At 36.1% G+C, this 19,222-nt stretch overlaps 1 protein-coding gene and 1 non-coding gene across 2 annotated transcripts in view; both read right to left on the bottom strand.

Annotated features, from left to right (window-relative positions):
• Rgs7 (regulator of G protein signaling 7) overlaps positions 1-19,222 on the bottom strand; it is a 451,424-nt gene that overhangs the window by 286,876 nt on the left and 145,326 nt on the right. The gene's annotated exons all lie outside the window — the stretch shown is intronic.
• Positions 10,362-10,496, bottom strand: LOC114087236 (small nucleolar RNA SNORA42/SNORA80 family). Its single transcript, XR_003581773.1, has one exon. It is a non-coding gene; the product is annotated as a small nucleolar RNA SNORA42/SNORA80 family (small nucleolar RNA).

Consider the following 19,222-nt stretch of genomic DNA (forward strand, 5'->3'; position numbering starts at 1 on the left):
CAGCCCCGAAATGCTGTATATTTTATATAAATATATAGAAAACTATATACATGTATATTGATGCAAATGTTCCATAAGTTTTGCTTTTTAAGAAACTCATGTGTTTGTTCCATCCTTATGCATATGGGAATGTGATAATGTATTTGCATTTCTTTAGTCGTTAATAAAAAACAGATATTGTTGCTTTGAACCCACTGTATACATTTTTTCTCACGGCTAATGCAATATGACTTCATCACTTATTAGTTATTAAATGAGGCATTTATATGTCAATCAGAAGTGAATTTGGGTGTGATACATACATGGTTTCTTTATAAGAACTTGGTTTGGTTTCCTTCCGTGAGGGTTAGTTTGTGTGTGTGAGTGTATTTATAATTGGTATCTCCAGGGCCTAGGATGGTTTTCAACTAGTCCATTTCTCACATTACCTCAGCTGAGAAGAGGCAGCTGTAGGTATAAAAGAATATGCCCTAATTTCTATGGATCTCTTGGTCACATCGCTAAGGGAAACCTCCCAGGACTGTTGACAGTTACCCTGTAAGGTGCCCTTTCAGAAAAGCCATCATCCATCAGCAGGGTGGGACAGCCACATAACACAGACAACACAGCAAATTCAGATTCTGGCTCTTCTAGAATCTGCTTACATTCACTATTACCAAGTTTATCAGTTTCTCTACAAAGTATTCCAATCACTACTCAGGCTTTTGTTGCTAATGAGTTTTCAAAGATCTGAAATAGATAAAATAATTGAATTTTCATATATATGCCCTTCTATCCAGTCTCCCTCCTTTTATTTGCCAGGAGGACAATAACTCTAAAATAAAAACAAAACATTTACTTTAAAAGAGAAACCTGGATTAATCAACCCTGAATTTTATGATCAGATACAACTATCATTTAATATGTTTTGATTCTACAACTTCACAGTCATTCTGAAAAGACTCACCTCAAACATGTTTGGAGACAGTCAGAATAAGAGAGCCTGCAAATCCCTTATGCATATATTTTTATATACACTCATTACAAACTTACTGTGGCCGTGAGGCAGAATAGTGGGATGTACAAGGTTTATTATTTTTGCCCTCAAGGTTACCACTCTGCCAGAAGAGGCAGCTGGCAGAGTGATTATGCAATTATAAATATGGGCTGATATACAAAAGGCTACTGAAGACAGGGAGGAGCAGAGTAGCTTGCTGGGCAACAGAGAAGGTTTCCTACTTGTGCAGCAAAGACAATCACTCCAGTTTCAGAGTTAAAAATTGTTTACCTTACATTTTAGGTAAACTAACATTGCTAATAGGCTTAGATTTCTATTTTCTCTTTTAAATTGTATTTCATTCAAGTCCTCAGGATTTAATATTAGAAACAATAATGTCATCTTTTTAGACTAGTGAGAAGTGACTTGTGATGGGAATAATCTAATTAGACAAGCAAAGTGCTCTAAAGCCACTTAATGATTTAATGTAGGAGCCATCAGTCCTACAAACCTTAATCATCAACAAAAAATTACTGCCTTGCTTCACACTTTATAATAAAAACCACGAGTCATTAAAATAAGGTTAAATTATGTTCATTATGCTTTATTTAATGAAGGAGAGAAACACATTACATATTTTCAAAATGTTTCTGTGAAATTAGTTATTTTTAATGCTACCTAAATAGGTAAAACCTTCAAAATTTCATTCATCAAATATATTATGTTCTCATAATGTTAGGAAAGCAAATATTACCATACTAAAAAGAAATCATCACATTACATTTGAATAGAGTTATTAGTGGCCTCCAGAGTTGTTTCTCTCTCTCTTCCATCTCTGTCTCTCTCTGTCTCCCTCATTTCTCACAACAATCCCATTAGACAGACATGGTTCCCATTATGCCAATGAAAGCAAGAAGCCACCTATTCTTAGTCATATCAACAACTTAGTTTTTTTTTTACTTCCATAAATGTTTTTCCACTTATCCATCTTTTTATTCACTGCACTCATCTATGAACATTAATAGGACCCAGCATCATGAAATAAAAAGCCAGAAAATTTAAAAATAAATGTTTATCTATATTCATAGTATAACATGCTTCCAAAATCCTCTGCAATTGGATCTTATAGTAATAAGTGAATCCTAGAGGATTTTAAATTACCATATAAGGAAATATGATCTATCATTGAATGACATATGAGAATACCTCAGGCGTCTGGAGCAATGGATTAAACATGTACCAAAACCAACAGTGACAGAGGCACAATAAATGGGTAGAATTTCAGTATCTCATGTGTGTTCCTCAGACAATTAGCCATGATTTCAACAACTTTGGAGTGTTGTTAGTCACTGAGTTCAGTAGGTGAACTACAAAACAAAACCTAAAACCAACCAAAGTGAATGCATCCTATAAACAGATGAATGGACTAACTATGCTTCTTTTTTCCTTGGGCTGTTTTAATGTTATATAGGTTTGTGCTCTTCTTGAAATTGTCCACTTAACAACCCAGAAAGAAGAGGACAGCCTTCACAGTTTAATAAACAAAAGATCATGGGATACAAAGTTTAGAAGGAATGATTACCCCAGGTCTTCAGCAACATAAGGTTTCTCTATCAGGAACCCATGTGTACTGGAAGCTGCTTGTTCCTGTAGCTTATACAGTCAGTTCTGTGTTGTCAAGGCACTTGTTGGTCTTGTCTTCTGTTTTCTAATATTGCCAAGTTATTATAATTTTTTTTTAAAAAGCACATATGGGGGCTGGGGCTGGGGCTGGGCTCAATATTAGAGCCCTGCCTCCCACATGTGAGGCACTAGGTTCGATCCTCAGCACCACATAAAAATTTAAAAAAATAAAGATGTTGTGTCCACTGAAAACTAAAAAATAAATATTAAAAATTCTCTCTCTCTAATAAATAAATAAATAAATAAAATATTGTGTCCATCTATAACTAAAAAAAATCTATTTTTTTAAAAAGAAGCCCATATGACAATCTAGATTCCAGAGTATTTCTTGGTATTGCTGGTTGTGCTTTTGTGTAAGTAAACATACTGATTTTGATAAGAAAAATGCAAAACTAGTAAAATCATAAAATAAAACATAGGTATTATGTTCATGATTTGAGATAATTACATTTACCGGTATAAAAAAAAATGTACTGTCTTAAATTCAAATACCAAACAGGAAGAGGATGGCAAAGAATAGTATATTCTTTGAATTTGTGCCTTTAAAAAAAAAACTATGTGACTAATGTTAAGGGACAACCTACAGGTTAAGGGCATGGAGACAGCAGGTTAGCCTTGCATTAGAAAAACTTATTCAGGGTTTGAACTAATAACACAGGGACAAAGCAAATCTGGTTCTGTGTCTAAATTCAGCCTTAGTTTTAATAGGTTAGTTGATTTGCTGGTGACTTTAAAAACCTTACATCATTGCCATCATCAAACCTTGAGAAATGAGTCACCTATTTCTGTCAAGCGGAAAGAGGACAGAATCAACAGGGAAGAAAATTTTATTTTCAGACTTCAGATGTAATACAATAAACAGGGAGCTTATTTACCAGGAAACATTTGGGTTTTTTTTCCAGAATTTTTAGTGTCCCCTAATATACTCTGAATTTATAATGTCTCCCAAAGGTCCATATGTTAAAGCCTGGATTGCCAGGGTGGTGCTATTAGGAACTGGCAGAACCTTCATAAGGTGGGACCAAGTGGAAGGAAGTTAAGTCACAGGGACAATGCATATGAAGAAAATTGTGAGAGCCCAATCCCATCCTATGCCTCCCTTAGCTTTCTGGCTACCATAAGGTAAGGCAGCTTACTTACTTATAATGTACTGCCTTCCCATGAGCTCAAAGCAACAGGGCCAATTGACCATGTACTAACACTTCAGAAAATGTGATTCAAAATTAACCTTTCCTTTCCTAAAATAATATATTTATCTCAAGTATTACAGTAACAGAAAGTTGAGCAACACAGTCCCTTAAATAACATGAAAGGCAAGCAATTTTAAGGATCTATATTGCCATCAGGTCTCTTTTCCCTGAAACTTTTGCCATAAAAAGGAGCCAAGGAACTTGTTTGGCATAACGAGGTGCTCCCAGGAAGGAAAACATAGATTGTCTGTCACAAGTTTTTCCTTTAGTGATTATCAGACCATTTTGGTATCTGAAATACAACTTCCATGTTATTTTCTTTATAACAATCATGCAGGATGAATATTGTCATCCTAATTTTTCAGATGCATAAACTAAGGCCCAGAGGTTTTATAACACTTGCCCAAGACCCTCATTCATAAAGTGATGACCTAGGATTTGTGCTTCAGTCTTTGACCTTCATCCCTGGCCTTTAGGTTAGGTCTTTTCTTCCAGGGACACTTGATAGTCTCATTACTTGAACCTTTCTTTCTTTTCCTATACAAATGAAGAGGCCTGCCTCATAAGATCATGGGGTTGATACGAACATTAAGTACAATGTATATAAATATAATTTATGAATTTTACAGACAAATGTTGAGAGCCACAGCCGAAGGGGCCCCAGCAAACTTCCAGCTGCTGGCTGATGATTGGCTCACAGCGGCCCCAGCAACATCTAGCTGATTGGCTCCTCTGCGGTGATGCTCATTGGGCTGTTTCCCTGCCCTTTCAGACCACGGAGCTGCTCATTGGGGGACTTTTTTGGCTCCGCCCACGTGACCCAGCCAATCGGCCTCAAGAGCAGGAGGATTGTGGGAGGTGGAGAGAAGCTTGTGTTGGAGAGAGAGGCTTGTGGGAAGCCGGTGGTGGCAGTTGAGGCTCTGAGGGTTTTTCCTGAGAGGCTGTTTTGTTTGGCGTGTGTGGTTCTAAAAATAAAGTTAGTTTCTTTTGACAAGTGGCTCCTGATTGTGCCCAGCCAGACTGCGGCAATTGGTGGCCCGTACGGGGAGATGTTGAGAACCACAGCTGGAAGTTTGCTGGGGCCCCTTCGGCTGTGGCTCTCAACAGACAAATGTTTTTATTTTAACTTCTATAAAAAGTATCATTGATTGGTCTAAGAGAATAGTGGTTATTTGGGTTTAGATTAGCTATTTTTATGGTAATATGAATATTACCAACCTTTGTTTCCTGTCCCCTACCTCCAAACACTGCCCTCTCCAATCTGGAGAATCCTGAAGATTTATAGTGAAACATGCAGCTGTGAAGCCCACATTCTCATTCTCCAAAGACACACTCAGCCACACACCTACTCATAGGTTAAGCCAGAGGAAGGATACGTGAGAAAACACTATTCATACTTCTGAGTCAGTTTTATCCTAACACCCATAATACTCCCAGACTTTGAACAATCAAAGTTGCAAATTATTCCCAAGTGCAATGACTTCATATGATCGATACGAGTTACAGGACTTGCCACCCACTCTGAGGTCTACTGGAAGCAAGCCAAAGAAAAATATGAGCTCAGATCCATCTTTTTTTGTGGATAGGTTGGGGACTTATTACTACTTCTCCCAAGTTTGATCAGGCTTCATAAAATTAACTTTTCCATTTTCCATCATCTGCCTATTTCTTATGTGGGTAAGCAGCCAAATCCAGCTAGTCAGTATGCAGACAAGGTCTGAATGGCAACAGACTTTTCCAACATTTTTTAATGGTCCTAAGACAAATACAATTTTGAGCTTAGGGCCTTCTTCGATGTATACTACTATATTGAGAAAATTGAACATCAGATACAGAAAAGCTCTACCATATTTATTACACTCCATTAAAGCAGTTTCCATGTGCTACAATCAGAGATAAAGACAGGCAGACAGACAAACACAGAGTATTCAAAATTTAGCAAAAAAATGTAGTTACACGGGGGGCAATTCTTTCCTTTTCTCTTATGTCCTGTGGTCCATAGGAAAAGCACTCCTATAAGGTGGGGCTCTGTGAGCCTGTGAAGAACACTTACAAGCAAATTATGGAGACTTTTAGTGTATTTAAAGGGGAAGATATTTTCCATGTGTTGCTAGACTCCAATGCACAGAAAACAGGAGAAGGAAGTATCTGAGTAAAAGAGGCCAAGCTTACTTCCTATTACACATTAGCAATGTGTTAAGATTCTCTGGTGTGTTTATATCACAGAACATAGAAGAGAGTAATGGGAGATGAGTTAGCTGCTACAGTCAGTAATCACCTCAGCCACTATTTTGGATGAAAGTTGTCTGGCTCTCGAATGTCACTTTCCTCATTCACTGGTACCTGAGTAGCCTCCCAGGACAGATCAACCTCTGTAGAGCCTTTCCTCCAAGGTTGATGAGTTTTCACAGATCTCAAAGTGCTTGGAGACTAGGAATGGAAATGAACCTCTGTGTGAATGCCAGAATGCTAGACAGAATATACTTCAGGACCGTAAGAACGTAGTAGGCGAGTATGACAGTTCAGAGGGAGGAGTGTGCAAAGCTGTGTGGTAGCAGAGCACGTACAGAAGAGGAAAAGGAGCTTACGCTGTCAGTAAAAGATAAATCTGTAAAGATCTCTGAGGTAAGTGCCTAAGATAAAACCTTATTTCATGACAGGGAACACATAATGGTTGAGGAGGAGGAAACGAGTGTTGCAAGGGAAAGGAAAAGCCATGATCAATCACATCAAGACAGAAATGTATGGAGCAAGTTCAGAGACTCATTCAGCAAGAGAAATAGTGGATGAAGAACAGTGATTTAAAGATTAGTGATTCTCCATCGGGAATTACCCTAAGTAATTTACATGCAACATCTTGCTCAGCTTTGTTATAAAGTAATTACCAGAATAAGTCGAGAATAATCACCACTGCCACTTTACAAATGGAAATGCAGATTTACTGTAGTCAACTGGCCAATGTGCCTAGAAAGGGAGATTAGTTAGCACTCCTCAGACATCCTGAGAGCCATCTTTTGAAGAAAACCATGAGAGATAAGGTTGTAAAGGAGAGTTGAAGGTTGAAATCAGGAACCCTAATCTAAAGATAAGATACAGAAGCCATAGAGGATGAATATTACCAAAGTTGGCTTTGGAAAGTCAAAAGCTGCCCCGGAAACTTTTTAAAACTAGGTTTTTCATTTATTTACTTGATTCACCTACCAAAAGGGTGGAGGGAAAAGTGCTTAGTTATTTCTGAGTCAGTATCTTTAAAGGGCTCGTTTCATCCCCACACCTCCAGACTCATTTTAGTCACCCAGAAAATTGAAATGAACTTTTCTAAATGACCGAGAATCCTAAACCCAGAAGCAGTGTAGGATTAGTGGGGGGCTAAGAGCTGGGTTCAACCAACAAGATAGTAAACAGGTGTTGGGGTTTATATTTCACACAAAGAGGTAAGAAACTGCATTTGGAGCCATCCAACCTTCCCACTATAGGAAATTGTAGGCATATCAATTTTATATGGGAAAAGATACTGTACACTAAAGACTTATGTTTTGACAGAAGGATGGAAAACCGGAAGAGTGAAGTCTTGTTGAAGCCTCCTCCAGCCTACTTTGCTCATTGCTTCCTCAGAAATACTGAGATTGGGTGGGAGGCCCTCTCCCACAAAAGAAATCCATGTGGCTGTGCCTTTCAAGTTCTATAATGACCAGGAGTAAAGCTGTTATATCACCATCTCACCCAACTGAACAGGACACCAAGGGTCACGTGTAGAGAGCTCAGTCCTAAGCCTAAGCAACTGACAGAATGAAAGTGTCACTTACTAAAATGGAAAAAAAAAAAAAAAAACTAAGAAGGAAGAGAAGTTCAGTTTAGTTGCATTATGTTTGAGATGAATACTAGCAATAAGATGGAGATGTGAAATAGTAGTTGGATATGTAAGTCAAGAATCTAGGAGAGAGATGGATGTTAAAGATATACATCTGGAAATCATCAGCACTGGATGCACTTAAAACCTTGGATAGCTATGATCATTACTGAGAGAGCAAGCATAGATAAGGGACTGTGGCCCAAGAATAGACTCAGAAATTCAAGGTAAGTGATCAGCAAGGGACAAGAAAGTAGGAGAAAAAACAATAGAATATAAGCCCAAAGAAGCCAAGAAAAGGAAGTGTTTCAAGAATGAGGACATAGAGAACAGCATATGATGTGGCTGAAATACTGCATAAGATGAAGGCATATTTGAGCTCTCCCAAATGTATTAATTTCCTTGGTTTTAATATAGTATCTAAAGAATGCATAGCAGGTTTTACTGATACACCAGAACTCAATTACTCATTCTCAATATTTAAAATTATCGAAATGGGCTTTTTACTAATTGCCATCTTCACTTATAGTTTGTACATAAGGTACAGATCTAATTGTAGGATTCTAAAGGTGCCTGCAACTCATCCCAAAGACATGTTAATTACCATCCATCAAGAGCTGTTACTGGCTGAATATCTACTGAGCTATAAGCTCTTTGAGGGTGGAAATGTGCCTAATATGTTCAAACATATAGTTCTAGAACTTAATAGATGTTTAATGTTTACTAGATTTTCAAAAATATTGGTTAATAGCATAATTTAATCAATCACTGGCATAAGAACTAAAGGGAGATTAGTTACCACTCCTGTTTGACTTACTGCAAAGAGGCAGCCAGCAATTCAGCACTATCACGGACAGGTGTAGAACATCTCTACTAATGGAACTACATCACTGTCTGGCTCCCAAGGCTTTCAGTACTCATAGTATTTACTATGAATTAAATCTTCACATGCACGTGATTCACTACCACATAGATTCAGATGGACAAAAGGTGACCTACAGTCTCTCCCAACAAAGTAATTGTGAATGCAAAGTCTAAAAATACACAGATCTGGCACATGTTTATTCAGCTTTTTCATTTTTGTGACCAAAAGCCCTCACAAAAACAATTTTAGAGGAGGAAAAGTTTATTTGGCACTCACAGTTTCAGAGGTTTCAGTCCATAACTGGGCTTGAGGTGAAGCAGAATATCATGACAGAAGGGTGTGAGAGAGGAAAGCAGCTCAGGACATCACACCAGACAGCAGAGAGAAAGAGAGACTCCCCTCACCATGGACAGAACATCTACCCCAAAGGCACGCCCTCAATGACCCATCTACTCCAGCCACACCCTACCTGCCTAAAGTTACCACCCAATTAATCCCCATCAAGGGATTAATGCAGTGATTAGGGTTAGGCCCTCATTTCACCTCTAAACTTTTTTGCAGTCTTACATGAGCTTTTGGAGACACCTCATATCTAAAACATAACAGCATATTAATTCAATTTCCACCAAATTCCATCAGATGTAATTTGTCAAAAGTTTTCACTAATATGGTGGGTTATTAGCATTAGAGTAAGCAGTCAGATAGATACGGGTGAGAATGACAAGAGCCATATCAAACCACTTTTTGTGGTTTTGGATATATGCTGTTATGCCCTCAAGGTTTTACTGGTGTGTTTAACTTCTCCATTAAGAGGAGTATACAAGAAAAAACTACCTTCCTTTTTCCTCACAAAAGAGTTAGATATGTGCAGTACCTAATTATTGTGTGACTTGGACTTCATTATAATATCATTTACATTGCAGTTTTTATCCCCTTCTGGACTTTTGGAAAATTGATAGGATATTTTCAAGATGGCTGACCCTGCACAGGTGCATCTCAAGACCCAAAGGGGGGAGAAGAAAAATCAGGAAGTAGAACAAAAAGGACCACCCACTATTAAATAAATGTGAGAGAAAGGAATTGCATTGGATAGAAACCAAAATTGTGAGGAAAGAATGCTCACAACCTCTTGGCGAAGCTCACTCCACCTCCTTTAGAGTGTACTATACTTCTGCTTTGCTAAAAAAAAAAAAAAAAAAAACTGCTCCTTCTTAAACTGCTTCAATCAAGTCTGAGTATCTTAATTGAAATCTTTTTTTTTTTTTTTTTTGGAGACAGGAAATGAGGACTTCCCCTCCTCCTACTTCCTGCCCTATAAAACTGTGTGGCCAGTTTTAGTGACAGTACTGGAAAATTATATATATAATCATACTCATAAAATCTAATTTCATAACATGCAATGTTAACTAAAAATCAATGAGAAATGAGAAAACAAAATGTTATGTGGTCCTATGTAATTAATGTGCTCCAAGGATGAGACTGATCCAAATCATCAGTGGAATCTTTGGTAAATACAGAAAGTGGAAGATAAATCGAGTATAATATAAAGTGTGTGTGTGTATGTTGTGTATGTTATAGTCACCACTGAAATAATAATGATCAGACTATATTGCTGAATGGAATACCTTGAGATTATTCCATGGCAAAGTGTAATGTTGATAAAAAGATCTGTAGACAACAACTGTGGGACAATGGTTCTAAGTAGAGAAGAAGATTTCTATTCCTGTACTTATTTTTCTTTCTCCGCCCCCTCCCCCCCTCCCCCACCCCCTACTCCCCCACCCCACCCCCACCCCGCACTGTGCAACCCTCTTCAGTGCCAGCAGACTACAGGCAGAGGCCAGGAAATGGTGCGGGGGCCACAGTTTGCTCAGGCATGGGACACTATGAGAGACCCAGGGAGACGGGCCTGCCATAAATCCAAACCTATGCATCTTATTTTTCTTAATAGTATCATCTTCTTTAACAAGGGGAACTGAACTGTAGAAAGAGCATTAGATTGGGAGTCAAAGGACATGGAGTCAAACTTGAATGTGCCCTTTCCAAGGTCATCTTTCTAAAGGGAAGTAAAGAGGTCAAGTGAAAGAAGTCAATCTGGAAAAGAAGTCAACCAAAGTATGGTTCCAACTATGACATTCTAGAAAAAGCAAAACTATTGTGACAGTAAAATGATCAGTGTTTGCTAAAGGTTAGGAGGCAGGGAAAGGTGAATAGGTGGAGCATAGAGAATTTTTAAGGCAGTGAAAGAGGATTCACATACTTCAAAAATTTGTACAAACCCAGAGAATGTACAACATTAAGAATAAGTACTTGATCTCACTCTAGTCAGAATAGCAGCTATTATGAAGACAAATAACAATAGGTGTTGGCGAGGATGTGTGGGGAAAGGTACACTCATATACTGCTGGTGGGGCTGCAAATTGGTGTAGCCAATATGGAAAGCAGTATGGAGATTTCTTGGAAAATTGGGAATGAAACCACCATTTGACCGAGCTATCCCTCTCCTCGGTCTATATCCAAAAGACTTAAAAACAGCATACTACAGAGACACAGCCACACTGATGTTTATAGGAGCACAATTCACAATAGCTAAACTGTGGAACCAACCTAGATGCCTTTCAATAGATGAATGAATTAAAAAATGTGGCATATGTACACAATGGAATATTGCTCAGCAATAAAAGAGAATAAAATCATGGCATTTGCAGGTAAATGGATGGAGTTAGAGAAGATAATGCTAAGTGAAATTAGCCAATCCCAAAAAACCAAATACCAAATGCTTTGTCTGATATAAGGAGGCTGATTTATAGTGGGTTAGGGAGAGGGAGCATGGAAGGAATAGACGAACCCTAGAGAGGACAGAGGGTTGGGAGGGGAAGGAAGTGGGTATGGGGTTAGAAATGATGGTGGAATATAATGAATGTTATTATCCAAAATACATGTATGAAGACACAGGTTGGTGTGAATATACTTTGTATACAACCAGAGATATGAAAATTGTGCTCGATATGTGTAATGAGAATTGTAATGCATTCTGCTGTCATATATAAATAAAAAAATTACTAAGAAAGGAATGAATTACTGATACATGCTGCAAAATGGTTAAGTCAAAGAAGCCAAATATTGTGGGATTCCACTTATGTGAAAAGTCCAGAATTGGCAAATTTATATAGAGAGACAGCATATTAGTAATTATTTAGGGGTCTTAAGGTGAGAAGATAAGGATTGACTGCTAAAGCGTATGGAAATTCTTTTAGGAAGTTAAAAATGCTCTAAAATTAGATTTTTGTGATTGTTGTACAATACTGTGAATACATTAAAAACATTGAATTATACAATTTAAATAGGTGAATCATGGGTAAATTATATTTTAATAAAGCTGTCTTTTAAAAAAAGAATAAATACTATTGTAAACTATGGACCTTAGGTTATCATGATGCCTAGATTAATTAATTGAGCAAATTACTATTATTTTGTTAGCAATTCTACTATTCTGATGAGATTTGTTGACAATGAGAGGGGCTGCACATACATGAGAGCAAGGGTACATGGAAAATATCTGTACCAAAAAAGAATAGTATCTCTGGCCTTGAATAAGAAGTGTACAGATAAAACACATAAGGGTCTAGCACAGAGTCTACCAATAGTTGATGATCAATAAGTAAATGCTATTACTGCATCTTATTTCTTAGCCTACTGCAGATCAAACACTGCTAATTAGAATGAAATGTCAGAGCCACTACAAGTCACAGTGGTGGTGGCACAATGTTACAGAGGAATATAGAAGAAAGACAGAAATGCAGCATGAGAATTCAAAATATGTGTTGTTCTGAGACTATGTGGTAGGGGAGAAAACAGGACTCTGTATTCTAACAGTACATAGCATTACTATCAATGATGCAATGTAAAAAACAAAACAGGGGCACTGGGCTAAGAAAAGTTAGGTTGAATTCCTGCTCTCCCCGCTTCCCACTTTAATTTAGAACCTTTACTAACTCCCTTCATGTCCCTGAACTGGATCCCATTATCAGTACCAGCAACAGGCCCCACTACTCTGTTCCACAGCAGCAAAAAGGATGAGGGCCTCTCTGACCTGGCCCATCCAGTTGTAAATAACTTAGTAGATCCCATAGAAACCCAAAGAACAGTAAATAACACTTCATTTGTTACAACTGAAAATGATCAGTCTCTTTCAACCATAAAAATGAAGACAATACACACCTCAAAAGGCAACAGAGAGAACTGAATGAAGTAATGCACACAAAGCTTTAGCACAGTCCCATAAATGCTAGTGTGTATATAAATACTTTCTAAATTGACAGCTGACACTCTCAAGTGTCATCATGGAGCTACACTTGCTGCTACTCTTACCTTGCTATTGTGTCTCTGTTCTGCACACTGAGCAGAATTCTATTCCATTCCTGAGCATTACCTATGCCAGGTCTTGTGAGTGAGCTGCTTCTTAACAAAGCATTTGACACATATGGGCTCTCATAAACATCTTCTGAAAGAAAGAATGGATAAATACACACGTATCTCTCCCTTGCCTCCATTCATTTGCTTCATTTTAGCAACCCTTTTTTAGGTCTGGATCCTGTTTAATGCTTGTTGGTCCCTTAACCAGAGCCTGAAGCCCACACTCAGCAGTGAGTCTGGTAGCTAGGTCCTTTTTCTCATTGAAGATCATCCAATTAACATTTTCTTTCCTGCCTGGACATACAGGTATACCATGTCCCAGATTCTTAGCCTTTGGATGTCATTCATGTACTATTATACTGTTTTACTATTTCTTCTTGAAACCTCTATTAGTAGTTATTTCCCTGGATTAATAATTGTAGTACAATTTGGGTGTCTGTCTACCTGTGGCACTTGATTTCTGCTATCAATACCTACAAAAGGCTCAGCTCCATCACCATATTCTGCATATCAGCAGCCACAACTAAGATCATTTGGAGCTGGTCCACCCAATTGCAAATAATTAAATAGGCCCTGTAGATACCTGAGGTACAATAAATCATGCTCCATTTGTCACAATTGTGGTGACTTCTGGAATTCAGTCTAGGTGTATCTGGAAGATAGATGGGTCAGGCTTGCAAGAAATAATCTGCCTATGTATTAAGAATTCTCCTGGAGAAAAAATTTTTCCCAAGAAAAAAAGAATTAAAATGAGTCAAGTACAAAATTTAGACTGCATTAAAGAGGAAGGATTCCATGAGTTCAAATATGTTCTCTGGTCCAGGTCTTTCATATGTTCCTATCTGAGTTCTAAAAAGGAAGTGGGAGGAAGAGGTTATATGTAGAAAAACACTGGAAAATGTAGGAGAACCACATGGGCACCATGTGGAAAAGAGAACAGTAAGAGGGATTTTCATTGTACTTGGCACACAAAGGATATCAGAGAATCTCACATCTCTTAGGAATCTATAGAACAAGACACCTTGGTTGTCTTACTCTGAGAAAAGATGCAGCAATAGCTAAAAGAAGTAAGAGTGGCACCCCATAGAAGCAGTTGGACAGAACAGAAGAACAGAAAATTACCCATTGATAACAGCTCACTCACTTATGGGTCCTGGAAATACCAGTGAAGTACTTCCAAGCAGGGGTTATACCAGAAAAACCAATGATGATGATGATGATGAAGGTGATGATAGTAATAATAATGATTTTTCCTATATCATTTGGGTACTGTACTCAAAGATGGTAAACAGTCTGATTAATAAATCAGCAAAAGAATGCAGAGTGAAGTATTTTGCTAGGGATTATGATTCTACAATTATGAGTAAGACCAAGAGTCAAGAAAAACTTAAATTATCTAGCCACTTTGTTGGAGATAGCAGAAAAAAACATATATTCATTTAGTCATCTATTTATTTTAAAAATCACCCCTAAGAACATAACTACATATCAGGTTACTATTACAAGAAACAGATGATTCAGTTCTTAGAGGAAATCTCACATATATTTCAAATATAGTAGTATTTTATGTGCTATGACAGAGACATGAAGTGATATGGGAGCTTGGATCTATCTAATTCATAGAAGTTTGGTTGAAAACATGACCTTTGGAGTGGACATTCTCAAGCAAAATAAAAGAGGAAAATATACACTGTGAAGAAGAATTTTTCAGGGTTCTAAAGTAAGTGCATGAGAAAAAAAATCAGGTACAGTTAAATTTATCCTTGTATATTCCTAAAATAATCCATGAAGTATACATGGATTTTTGTGCAGAATTCTATACTTTAAAGTTTGAGGACCACTAAGCTAACCTGAAGGACAGAACAAAAGAATCTGTGTCAACATGGTTTATGCATGAAAACATTATGCATTTGAGAGAAGTTCTTAAGGAGGAATATGCGGGGCTGGGGATGTGGCTCAAGTGGTAGCACGCTCGCCTGGCATGCGTGCAGCCCGGGTTCGATCCTCAGCACCACATACAAACAAAGATGTTGTGTCTACCAAGAACTAAAAAATAAATATTAAAAAATTCTCTCTCTCTCTCTATCTCTCTCTCTCTCTAAAAAAAAAAAAAAAGGAGGAGAATCTATTGTTTCTACTTGCTAAAAGGATTCACTCCAAATTATCAAAATTTATATTATAAACAGAGTTTCAAAATTCATGAAACAAAATAATAGCCCTGAATCGAGAAATAGAAAAATTCATAATGATAGTTGGTGGCTTCAACACTTCTCTCTTTGTAATCCAAAGAGGAAATAGAAAAGTAAGGGTATAGAAGACCTGACCTAACTGATATTTATAGAACATTCCAGCAGATACACATTATTTTCAAGCACATTTGTAACAATCAGCAACCTAGACCAAATTTCAACTCTTAAATCAAATCTTAATAAATCATGAAAATTAGAGCCATGTAGATTATGTTCTCAGAGGACCATACCAGGATAAATGAGATCTCAACAACAGAAAGATAGCTGGGAATTTTCCAAATGTTTTAAAATTTAAAACATTCTTCTAAAATCACAATGAAAATTAGAGAATATTTTGAACTGAATGAAAATGGAAACACAAGATACAAAATAATCTAGGATGCATCCAAGACATAGCATAGGGCAAAGTCATAGCATTAAATACCTAACTCAAAAAAGAATATCTAGATTTTCATCCGTAGAAACTCAGGGGAAAAAAGCAAATGAAACTCAGAAAAATAGAAAGAAATTAAGTTAACTGGAGCAATCAATGAACTTGGATGAAGAAAACCAATAGAGGAAATAAAAAAAAAAATCATGAAAAAAGAATACCACTCAGAAATAAAAATGGATGGAATAATTATACATTCAACATCGTGGATGCATTTTGAAAGTGATGTACCAAGTGTAAGAAACCAGATCCAAAGATGTACTATATGATTCCACTTATATGACATTCTGAAAAAGGCAAAAATATAAGGACAGAAACTAGATCAAAGGTTGCTTGGGACTGAGAGTGGGGAAAAGTATTTACTGTATAAGAATGGCATTAACAATAAAAAATTAAAAAAAAAAAAAAAAAAAGAATGGCATTAAAAAAAACTTTTCTGGGTGATAGAAGAGCTCTATATCTTGAACGTGTTGGTGGTTACACAATTGTATCATATTTGACAAAACTCATAGAACTGAGGCAAAAAAAAAAAATTTAATGTAAATTGAAAACCAAAACATTTTCAATGACCTTGATATATGTAGAAAGACACTGGAAAATATAGATTTTATAAACATGGGCACCACGTGGAAAAGAGCACATTAATGAGAGAGGAGTTTCACTGTACTTGGCATACAAAGGACATCAGAGAACCTGGCATCTCTTGAGCATCTATAGAACAAACACACACTGTTTTGTTTTTTTGTCTATTGGTTTGAGATTAGATAAAACAGTGGATTTTTATCATTGTAAAGGTCAGGCTGTAAAGTTAGCTATAAGTACAATGTAGGAATTATGAAGTTTTCCTATACAGAGCAAAGGAGAAAAAAAAAGAATAAAGATGAGTATTTCAGACCAACGTCAGTAAAATTTGCTCAATTAAAAACTGGTGGCATGTTTTTTAAATGTTTAACAGTTTATTGAGCTATAATTTAAAATTTATCCTGTGTAAGTGCCCAATGTAATTATTTTAAGAAAAAAGGTAATGTATAACCATCACCACAGTACAAATTTAGAACTCTTTCATTACCACAACAGGTTTCTTTCTGCTTATTCGCAATCAGTCTCTGCTCCATCCCACCCCTAGTCCCAAACAACTACAAGTATGCTTTGTGCTGTCAATAAATTTGTCTTTCCCAAAGTTATCACATAAATGAATTATATATGATCTTTAATGTCTGCCTCATTTCATTTAATTTAATGTTTTCTGAGGTTTTCCCACATTTTAAAGTATCTGTATTATTTCATTTTATTTTTTTTTCAAACAAAATTTTAGTGCCATAGTGTGCCACATTTTCTTTATCTATTCACCAGTTGATGGACATTTGAACTATTTTCAATTTTTATATTTTATGAATAATACTTCTGCAAATATTCAAGTCCAATATTTTTGTGGATATATATTTTGTAGATATGTAGGAGTAAAATTGTTTACCTCTGGTTAATTATATGAACTTTGTAAGAAGTTGCCAAATTGTTTTTCAAAGTGTCTGTGAATTTAACATTTCCACAAGCAAACATGAAAGTTATAATTTCTTCACATCCTTACCAACACTTAGTACTATTTGTTTTTTATTATAGCCATTCTAAATATTTGTGTATAGTGGTCATCTCTGTATATCTAATTACATTTTACTAATGAGTAATCATATTGAACATTCTTTCATATTTTTGCCATGTTTGCATCTCTACAGTGAAAAAGTCTGTTCAAACTTTGGCCCATTTTATTAAATTATTTATTACATTGTATTACAATTTATTTCTTACATTGTAATAACTTTTATAGACACTAGATAAAAATCCCTTATCAGATATATATGATTTGCTTGTATTTTTCTCCCAGTATGCAGCTTGTTTTTTTTTTAATTTTCTTAATAATTTCTTTAGAAATGGAAACTCTTTAAGTTTTGATTCAGTCTAATTTATCAACGGATGCAAAATACCACAAGATCCATCATTTAAAATAAATTTTGCTAACATTTTAATCTGCTTATTATGTCTCTTCTTAAACCACCTTTTTTCTCAAATTCCATTTCCTTATTATGCTTCTCATCTAGCACTTGCATGTGGCTATGACTATGATCTCCTGCTGGATGAGACAGAGAGCAGATAGATGATGTATCTCCTGGTCTTTTGCATCAACTCTTCATTTGCCAAGTAACATGATTCATTCATATTATTCACAGAGAAACTTAGGCTTCTTTAATATCTGCATCCTACAGACTTATCCAGAATGCTAAAGGAGAATGAATTGTCTAGTGGAGAGCTGAGAAAGTTGTGACACAGTTGGTTTCAATACAAAAGAAAAACCGGTATAAAGTTGCACCTTTTTAAATGAATAAAGGAAGAGTAGATGTTATAAAGAAGTGAAGAAGAGGAAAACAAAAAATAAATATGAGAGTTTGTAGTATAGCATAAATTTTCAACTTAGGATCGTACTAGAAGTAAGACACTATCCTTGAGATCATTGCCATGACAATCTTAGGAGGCAGAGCTCACTTACAGAGTAGGAGAATGAGGTTTGGAAGGATAAATGAGTTGTCCAAGGCACTATTTCTAGAGAGGAAGCTAAGATTCAAACTCTTAGAGACTGTCTAATTTTCCACAAGTACAACTTTCAGGAAGAAAAATCCTTAATGTAAAACTCTATTTGGGGGAAAAGAGATCTTTACAGAAAGAATTTCAACTGTATGGAATAACTGATGTCTCTTTTCAGTCTGTTCTATAGGTGGCACAACTCAATAAAGGTGGAATGCCAAAATTAAAATCTTTTAGATCTATTCTGACTGTCCCATTTCAGGGATGGAAAGTGACTTTACAATGAAATTAACATTAGCCCAGTGCACACTGCCATCTATCTTATCTCTCTTGCTTCATTTCTCAAAAAGGAAAGCTGGAGTGAGTTTCGGTGGGTATCTTTACCTTTAGGCCTCTTGTTTTTTGTTTGTTTTGGTTTTGGGGGGTTTTTTGGTCTTCAACTAGTAAAGGGATCATTTAGTTTAATTCCATTATTGAATTTAGTGTTAGATTCAGGATACAATGTCACAAAAATCTCCTGAGCTTATCACATTATACTATCTGAAGACAAAGTTATATTTTTATCTTACTTCTATGATGTAATTTCAATTATACTCCCTTTATTTCACTCACTTTCAAAAAAAAATAAGCAGGCCTTAAACAATTATGCAGAAAGTTATTCACAAGTTAATATGTTAATTATTGATCACTGATTTACTTTTTTAAATAGTTTGTAGACTTTTAGAAAAAAATAAAATAAACATGAAATATATACCAGAATAAAAATGGAACTCCAATTATGACATTTTTATCTTTAAAAGGATGTTAAAACATGGTCATATAAAAATAATAAAATTTTCTATGTTTTAACTCATGGAAATTTATTTAAGGATTTTATGATCATTGGTTTATTTATCCTCATAAGTATTACAAAGAAAACACATTTAATATTATAAACTGATGACAAAAATAATAAGAATCACTTTGGTGGTAGTGTTGGAAAAGTC

This window comes from Marmota flaviventris, chromosome 12 (assembly GCF_047511675.1).
Source record: "Marmota flaviventris isolate mMarFla1 chromosome 12, mMarFla1.hap1, whole genome shotgun sequence".
Classification (NCBI taxonomy): domain Eukaryota; kingdom Metazoa; phylum Chordata; class Mammalia; order Rodentia; family Sciuridae; genus Marmota; species Marmota flaviventris.